Source organism: Scleropages formosus, chromosome 13 (genome assembly GCF_900964775.1).
Source record: "Scleropages formosus chromosome 13, fSclFor1.1, whole genome shotgun sequence".
Lineage (NCBI taxonomy): Eukaryota > Metazoa > Chordata > Actinopteri > Osteoglossiformes > Osteoglossidae > Scleropages > Scleropages formosus.
Window position 1 is genome coordinate 16160462 of NC_041818.1, and position 9870 is coordinate 16170331.

Genomic DNA, 9870 nt, shown 5'->3' on the forward strand with positions numbered 1-9870 from the left:
GTTCTTCTGCCGTAGTTCAATTCCTGTTTCTCATGCCGAATCCTAATTTAGAAATATGAAGCCTCTCCCAGGTCATGAATATAATTTAAGTGCCGAGAAGAAATGTGTTGATCTTACGTAATGCAGAACATCCAGTGTCATTAAAATGTTCATAGTAAATTAACAATTGATGTGTCAGTGTGGAAAAGACTGTTTAAGCATTTAAGATCACTATTAATACCATGCAATAATATTCTAAAGGTGGGCACAGTTATAATATAAAGAGACAACAGTGAGTAAGAACTGATACCCTGTAAGTGTCAACACAGACAAGACTGATGCTGAAGCCATAATAGTCAAGGGTTTACTTTGAAGTATTTTGTGTTGCTGCTGCTCCAGATTTCTGAGCTCCGGAGGTTCAAGTAAGTGCTGTTTCCGGTGCTTCTGAAGCCCTCCTCAAGCTCGTGTTTGGCAGACCTGCTCAAGCCCCGCGGGGGGTGTGCCTGGACTCGCCGCTGTCAGTGCGAGTCGCTAAATCAAAAAGGCAGCGCCCCGCCTCACACATCTGTCTGAAGGAGACATCTGCTCAGAGGGAAAACCAGTCCTAGGTCTTGTGTGCACACGTATACTTTGAGGTCTGAAGGCCAAACATGCATCCTCTGGAGAAAGTTACATCTGAGGAAAAGCAGCCTGCGTTTTTTTACTTCAAAATAGATTTACCCTTCTCTAATTTAAGCTTATCGAATATCAGCTGAACTGTTATCTGGACACTGAGCAAATGCTTTCAGAAAAAAATTAATTTCATATCTCACAGACGTGGTTGTCCTCAAAGGTACAGCAGATACATGGCAACAACATGATCGCTTCACTGACAATGACAGATTCTTAACACCACTATAATAAGGCTGGAATGACACAACATAGAGGATAACAAAATCACAGACACACAAACATATATATAAACATATATACATAGACACACACATTTAACCCTTTCCAAGCAGATGTTGCAAATTAGTACGAGCTAGTCATTTTTTTTCCTGCTGCCGGTATTAATTTCACCCTGAGACGGTTAAAAAAAGAAAACTAAAGGACTTCCACAGCTGCACTTTAGAAGCGGACTGATGCTGAACTGTCTTGTATTACAAACCCAAACTTCGACATGTAAAACAGCCAGCTGTGGATCGTTGACTTCTCTGTCTTTCACTCTCCCTTCCCTTCGCCATCTCCTGCACTGACAGCACAGCTGGGCCTCTGATCCTCATCGCTCTCATTATCCAGGCAAGAGCCAGCTGTGTCAAAGTCACACGTTAGACAGAAAAACCTGCACTTCAGAACCCCGGCATGCAACAGACTGCAGCCCATCCCCTGGGTCACTATGCTGTGTACTGCACTGGAGAAAGAGTCCAACATCTCCCACAAAATGTTACTCCTAAACAGCATCGGACTCATACGCTCTCGGCAAAATGCCTTTCAAGAAAATGATCTCAAAGATAAAAATTAAAGCATGTTCTGACATTAACTGTCATGGAAAGTTTAAGAAACTGGCATGAAGAAGTGTCTTTTACATCCTCCAACATACCTTCTGTTTATTTTCCATCTCAATTAGATGTTGACGATACATGTGTAAAATTGCTACCATCTGCTACTAATTCTTCTCAAATGAGGGTCAAACATAGACCTGAGAAATGTAACACATCCTGTTACAACTGACACACTGTTAAAAGCCTGAGCATTTCGAATGAATCACCCGAGTTATAGCTGTGCTGAGATGCCCTGTCCATTTCCATGATCAGCAGTTCTATATACGCCCTCAGCAGCCTCATCTCACAGTATGGAAATAAATGTATATTTACATGGCACGTTCTACTTGTATTAATTTTGGACAACAAAAAACATCCTTCCTGGAAAGAGTTATTAAGTATTAGCTTTGAGAGTCAGTTGGGTTTGGTTGCTTGAAATAAATTTGACCTCATTGCTGCATGTAATGAAAATACCCACCAACTTTGTATTTATTACAAAAGGCTACACTGCTATACTAGCCTTTACCAAATGTGACCCTGAAGCTGATTAATAAAATGTGTTACAAATGTACACATTCTACTGGCTTTTGCATTTACAGTTAGCTCATGCTTTTCTCCAAAGCAACTTATGATGTTAAGGTCACAATTATTATATGCTTTTAATCATTTATGGAGCTGGGTAATTTTACTGGAACAATTTCAGGGTAAGTACCTTGCGCAATGGTACTACAGCCAGAGGTAGGGATTAAACCTGTGACCTTTGGGTCTAAAGGCAGTAGCTCTAACCACTACACTACCAGCTGCCCCAATTTTGCAGAATCCTGTGCTCTTTGAACAATAAAATTTCCTCTAGTTGTCGGTTTATCCCAACAAATTCTGAAAGAGCTTTGTAGATTTGTATTGTCTTATCTGTCCCATGGATCCAGCCACCCATTGTGTCAGTGGCAGCTGTAGGCGGGGTGCAGCTCGAATCTCTAAACCTTTATCACGAGGCAGAAATCGAATTTGGTTCGTTTGTCCTTTGTGCGCGTAACACCACAAACGTTCTGTGAATATAGATGGGTGACTTTGAGAGAGGTCGTCGCCCATTGATTCATACATTACAGTCAGGTGCCGTCAACTCTTATCATAGACAGCTTAAAAGGCATGCAAATGTCATCATTCCCCCTGACTGACGCTCTGCAAATCCATGCAATCAGGCAGTTGCCATCGTGTTTGAGAAAAGGGCAGCGCAGAAGTAAAACATGCCCCAGTCAACTTTTACAGCTGCATTATTGGTGCTGATGTGGTATAATGGGTGCGTTTGCTGCTTTAACTCCTAGAAAGAGCTGAACGTGAGCTTGAAAAGCAGGTTCCCCTGTAGGCTAGAGCCCCTCTTGCTGTGGCAGTCGCTCTGCAGTAGAGGGAGATCTTGCAGTGTGCCGCTCTGTGACGCTTCACACCACCACTGCTAAAGTGGCTTTTTCCCCCCAAACTGTTATGTCTTAAACAAGTCACTGTCTGTACATCAGAAATGATTCTCTCGCTACAGTGGAGAATGGTGCACAGACCTGGCTTATAAAGCAGTTCAGTTGGAAATAGCAAAGGTGGGGTTCCACAAGTTTTGGCTGAAATCATAAAAATTATTTTTAACAGAGTTGATAGGTCTGCTAGTCTGCTAAGTGTTATTTGTGCGGCATTTGCATGAAACAAGAGTGGCAGAATTTAGCTGGCAGAAAACTGTAATTCATACACTGTGGAAACAGCAGGTGGAGTACTTGTTAGAGCTGTAGCATTGCAATTGAGGGAGCTGGGTTCAAATCCCTGCTGATGCTGAAATACCCCTTATCAAGAAATTTTCCCTGAACTACTGCAGTAAAAATTAACCAACTGCATAAACGTATACAAAGTAAATAGCTTGCAGTGCAAATTTATTTACATACATACAGTACATTTATTTATTTAGCAGATGCTTTTCTCCAAAGCAACTTCCAATGAACTCTATGTAGTGTTATCAGCCCACACACCTTATTTACCAAGGTAATTTACACTGCTAATTACACTACTTGCAATGGGTCACTCATACATCAGTGGAACACACTCTCTCTGTCACTTACACACTATGGGTGAACTTGAACAGCATGTCTTTGGAATCATATGGTATCATATTGATATTTTTACTGCAGCTTAAAAAGCATAGGATGTTCCCTCCAACCAGGGTAAGGCAGGGAAGCTCAACACAGTACAGGCTCACCATGAAGAAATTTGGGGCATCTGAGAGCCATCAGTTCACCTGAAGGCTTTGAAAAGTGCGGAAACCCACAGGAAGGCCCTCTAGACTCAGATTCAAACCCACAGCCTGTAACATAAATGGCAAAGTGGTGCCACATTGACCGCTCACTTTCTTACTGTTATTGTTATTGTTATCGTATAGCTTGGGGAAAGCCTCACAGCTTTTACTAGAACCATGGCAACAGACCATGCCGTAATGGTGCTGCGGAAGTTTAAAAAGTTTGTTTGCATTAAGTCCCTCACTTCCTGCTAATAGCGTCTGTCTGTAAGTGCAGCCCTGCGTGGTCCTGATGCACAGCCTGAACAGAGAAACCTGATGCTGTGCATTTACACCAGACAGCCTCTGATTAATGTCATATATTACTTTCTCCAGTCGGGTGTATATTGCTGAAATGCATTACAGTAAGTCGACCACCGTTGGCGATAATGGATTATCAGAACATTTAAATGGATAATAGGTCATTTGTTTTGTGGCAGCCTGCACTACCATTCTCATTGTTTTCTTCTCACTGTTTTCACTGTTGGCTGCTTCTGTCAACTGTTGTCTTGGGCTTTCTGACAACATTATGAAGCCCTGCTCCGTGCACACTATGCGTCACATTTTATTCAGCAAGTGCCTAATTCAATTATCTCCGGCTAGTCGGGTGACTGTTTGTATTTTAATTTCCTGTGCATATTTAAAACTCAGCAATGCTGATAAAAAATCAGATAGAAATTTGGGAAATCCATATATATTACTGCACCGTGAAACACTAATATGGAACGCCATAGACTGTACAGCAATGCTAAGAAAATCTAAATCCAAAACTTTCTCATTACAATTTCAATTATTTAATCACAACAATTTATAAATGTCCTTGTTAATATCAGTAACATGGAACTTATCAGTAATTTGTAGATGCATTTGCTGGCTCAGACAGACTGTTGTAGCATCCAGGGTTTACCTTGATTGGCCTTGCATCCTGTGCTTCCGGGATAGGCCCCAGCCCACTGTAACCCTGGCAGTTAACAATATTGTGTAAGTGTAAGTGTTTAATTAGATTAAACTAGTTGCCACACTGTCGTGGTCTATTGTTCTCTTCCTTTTCACAACACTGATATTTGCATGCGACAGAGGTACGAAACCACCATCAGCAGCGTAACATGCCCTCCTCATCCATATATGTAAAGCATGATGCTGTGACTGAGCCTGGGAACTCTGCAACTAACAACCACACCCAGCATATAGTCATGGAAGTAGTATACTTTCCTTTCCTTTCCTTTGAGTTAGTCCTCGAGGGATTGTACTGAATATGCATTAATAAACAAAAAATGAAAAATACTCCTATATTTACAAATACTGAGATGTTTAAGTTCAGGAATTGAAAAAAAAAAAACCCAACTCCATTAACCATTGAAAGAATTAAGGTCCTATAGCCTTTGTAGGTAATTAAGGCTCTCAACCTATAACATTCAGTCATTTTTGAGGTAAATATAATAACCGAAATAACATGAAATTACTTTTTTCTTGCTTTGGCTATAACAGGCATAACAGGCGCGACATATGGTTACCCTGTTTCCCTGAGTCTCACTATGCTTCTAAAGTTAAATAAACCAAAATGAAATAGACCTGGAGAGGGGGTGCAGTGGCACAGTGGGTTGGACCACAGTCCTGCTCTCCAGTGGGTCTGGGGTTCGAGTCCTGCTTGGGGTGCCTTGCGGCGGACTGGCGTCCCATCCTGGGTGTGTCCCCTTCCCCCTCCGGCCTTACACCCTGTGTTGCCGGGTAGGCTCCGGTTCCCTGGGACAAGCGGTTCTGAAAATGTGTGTGTGTGAAATAGACCTGCTTTGAGCTATCTGTTTTTTTCTGTTTCCAATTATAAAGATTTTTGTCTCTAGGGTGGAGAAATACAGAGGGTAGCGGTTTCAGAGAGGAGCGGAGGGGTTCTGTGACCTTTGATCAATGTGGATAAATACTGTATTCAAGGAAAGGGTGTCACACTGCGTGTGCGCTACTTTCTTCCAGATGACGTGTATGAAAATTTATCAAGGAGGGTTTTACTGCCTACAAACAGACCAAGGGAAGAATGTTCAGTGCTCTGGACTGTTATATTTCGGGCAGGCCTAATTGGGAGTTGTGTGTGGGAGTTTCTGCTGATGTCACTTCTGCAATGGCTGCAGGGATTCTGGCTTCATAACCATGGTAATGGAAATGTCACCTGCACTAGGAGCCAAAGTATGCTGTTGTGTTATGTACTACACATTGTTGTAAAAAAGCTTCTCTCTTATATGAATGATATCAACAGCTGAGCATGATTTTGGACGTGATTTCTGGTTGCACAGAAGCTTTGCTGAGCAGACATCAGCCAGGTGTACAAATGTGCTAATAAGTAATGAAAGAGGTCATACAACTTTTTTGTTCTTATTACTGGAGTGTGTGCTGTGCATTCTGTAATTTTATTGGATTTTTTTTTTCATTTCTACATTTCTACTGTGTTAAGCAATTTATGGCCTCATAAAATGCGCAGTAAATATGGCAATATTGAATTTCACCAATGTATACTGAGACAGCAGCAGACAATTATATATCATTAAGTGAATTAAAGTTAGAAGGAAAGGAAACCATGAAAAAGTGACTCAATTTAAAGTACTTTGACTAGCTACCAGTTGTCTATACAACCATTCCTGGATTCCTCAACATATATTTTAATTTTTAAAATTTATTTTATTATTATAGGGGGTGCGGTGGCGCAGTGGGTTGGACCACAGTCCTGCTCTCCGGTGTGTCTGGGGTTCGAGTCCTGCTTGGGGTGCCTTGCGATGGACTGGCATCCTGTCCTGGGTGTGTCCCCTCCCCCTCCGGCCTTACGCCCTGAGTTGCCGGTTAGGCTCCGGTTCCCCGTGACCCCGTATAGGACAAGCGGTTCTGAAAGTGTGTGTTTGTGTGTTTGTGTGTGTGTGTGTGTGTGTGTGTGTGTGTGTGTGTGTGTGTGTGTGTGTGTGTGTGTGTGTGTGTGTGTATATATTTTATTATTTATCCTCTTATTGCTCATTTCACTTATGTTATTTAAAATGAATACAAGGGTTGAAATACTGCAAAATGTGTCAGCTCTTGGCTTGATGTGGGCCAGATCCCTTGGTTATCTGGGCTGATTCCCTTTTTATATTTATCAGAGGACTGCCTATTAATTTTTGTGTGGTTCTGGAGTAATAACAGACTCAGTTTCCTCATGTTGTCTACTGTTAATGTTGACTTTTTGACAGTTGCATTGGTGAAATTATTTAAAAATGACAGAATTGCCTCAGTATTAATGATGAAAAAATAAAACACTAAATTCTTCAAACATCTTTGTTTATTTAGCATCAGTTTCTAAAAAAATTTTCTGTTTCATAAATCTTGAAACAACTTTGGATGAACTTTGACCATTTGTATGTTTCCATGGAGACATACTAGCAGTGCAATCGGAAGACTGGTATGACAGTTATGATTTCCTACCAACTACTTACTATCCTGGTGTTCTGCTCATAGAAAATAAGTAACCTGTAAATAAATATATTTATTATGAACTTCAATGATAAAATTAATTATTAATAGTCCTTGTACTTTGGGGGATTCATTTACAGTTTTCTTTACACTTTATTTTGTATTTATTTATATTATTTTTTCATATATGCATCTCAGTAAAACAATTTCAATCCATGAGCGGAAAACTCAAGCTCAAAAAGAAATGCATTGTCTATAGCATACTAGTGAATATTTCTACAGAAAGGTATCTATTTACATGGAAGCTTTTTGATGTGGTAATTATACTACGGATCTTCAACTCTCATATAAATATATATTGGACACTATGTTTGGGCTTAACCGGCTAAATTTTCATTATTGTGTAGACATATCCCACAGGTCAGGGTTAGTAAAAAATATTTAGAACACTGAAAACAAACCAGTATGAACCAAAAAAGCATCAAACAGTTCAAAATGAAATCCATGCAGTTCATAGTCATATTGCACTGTAATCAAGCCTTTTTTCTCACTCGTTCCCATTAAAAGGATAATTGTATCAAGCAAAAATACTATTAGAGTATAGCTACATAAACTTGTGAAATCCAAATAAACCACATAAACATTTTCATTAGGATATTTTTATACATGTGTATTTTAAAAATTATGTTGTTAATATACAGTAAAGTATACATTACAGAGTCTTTGTGAAGAACTCACCCATCTTCTTTCAGGTGTCGTATGTGGATTGTATGCAGTGTGCAATGTTTACAAAACTGCCTAATTATAACTGTTTCAGATTTGAATTAATGATTCCAATGCAATCATTAACAGTGGCATCATCCACGAGAGACTTAATCTATAGTACATACAATACACACACATTGACTGAAACTGCTTGTCCCGAGGCAAGCCGGATCCTAACCCGGCAACACAGGGCATAAGGCTGGAGGGGGAGGGGACACACCCAGGACAGGATGCCAGTCCGTTGCAAGGCACCCCAAGCTGGACTCAAACTCCAGACCCACCAGAGAGCAGGCACAGGCCAAACCCACTGCGCCTCCACACATCAACACGCCCCACATACAATACAGCTTTGTTTTATTTGTATATAGTTCATTTTGTTATGTGGCTGTTTTTTTTTCCTTATATGGGTTTTTAGTGGCTTTGAGAAAGGATCTGGTATACTTTAACTAAGAGAAATTCTTTGATTGCTCTATGCCTACAAAAGTGTTGTACCATACTTACGGATTTCATTGCAGGGCTGTACAATACACAAAGAAACCCTACAAGTGTAAGGAATAAAACATTAAATTCACCACACTTACTTAAAAAAATATCCTGTTTTAAAATTCACCTGAATTTTCAACCAATGTCCTGAATAACTGTATCTATTTCGGTATGTGCAGACTTCTGATCATTGTTCTGTTACCTCCGTCTGTAGTTAAATATGGAGTTCCACTGGATCCAGTGCTGAGACCAATACTGTTCTCTATTGATTTACTGCAACAGATACTCAAATACAGGGATCAAGTTAATATGAATTAATATGTTAATGACACACAAATGTTTTTACTGATACAACCAAACTTCACTGAGCTTTTGGTTGCTTTGGAGATATGCTTTCTTAAAATTATAAAATGGACAGATGAAAAACAATCTTCAGAACTCTGGAAATGCAGATGTCCTTTTGCTTGAAAGAAAAATATGGTTAAGTTTCATATTTTACCATTTTAGAAATAGCTGGGAATTTATGCTGTGCTATTAGAAAAACGTTCTTAGATATAATACTCTGAAGGATTCAGCCCTAAATTATTTATCAGAAGTCATAAATATGTACAAAACACAACAAATTCTTTGATCAGAAGAAGTGGAGTTTCTTATGATTCCAAGAATATAAAATATTGGTCAACCCTTAGTAATGCAGACCTTCTTAACATGTTCCCTGTTTTACAGAATGACATATCACACCAGATTGTTAAAGATTGTTGATCAAGTCTGGACTTAAAGTCCAATAATTTTCTCAAGAATAATGAAGGTGCTATTCATGCTTTCCCCACTGCTGTTTGTATTCCTGTGGGTGCAGCTTTATATTGCCTAACCTTTGGCAATTCATAGTAACATTTGTTGAATTTGTTGTCCTCTTTTGACTTTGCAAGGTTAGACCTGCAAGTCCTCACATTTTGCACTGTCTGACCTGCCGAAGATCACCTCATTACCAGTTGGGGCCATCCAAAACACCAGCAGACATACAAAGCTTTCAGAATATTAATGCTTTTCCCCAGGTGTGCAATGTAAATCTGTCCAGGGGGTTTCAGTAGCTATATAGCCTTAGGCAATTTTTCCTCCCTGAACTACCTTATCTGTCTTATTTCTTGTCCTTCATTCTTTTGTTTGTGTTATTAACTAACATAAAATTTATGGCATGAGAGGTCGTGTAGGGCAAAGAGCAGTGAATGTCGTTGCTGTGAATCTCCGAAGAGACCATAATGTATAGCTTCCTTGAACAAAACACTCAGAATTGTAATGTTAAAGCATTCAACTATAGAAATGGGTGAAATTATAAACTGTTCTGAACAAAAGCATTCATTAAAACACACGCACGTGCGCCCACAC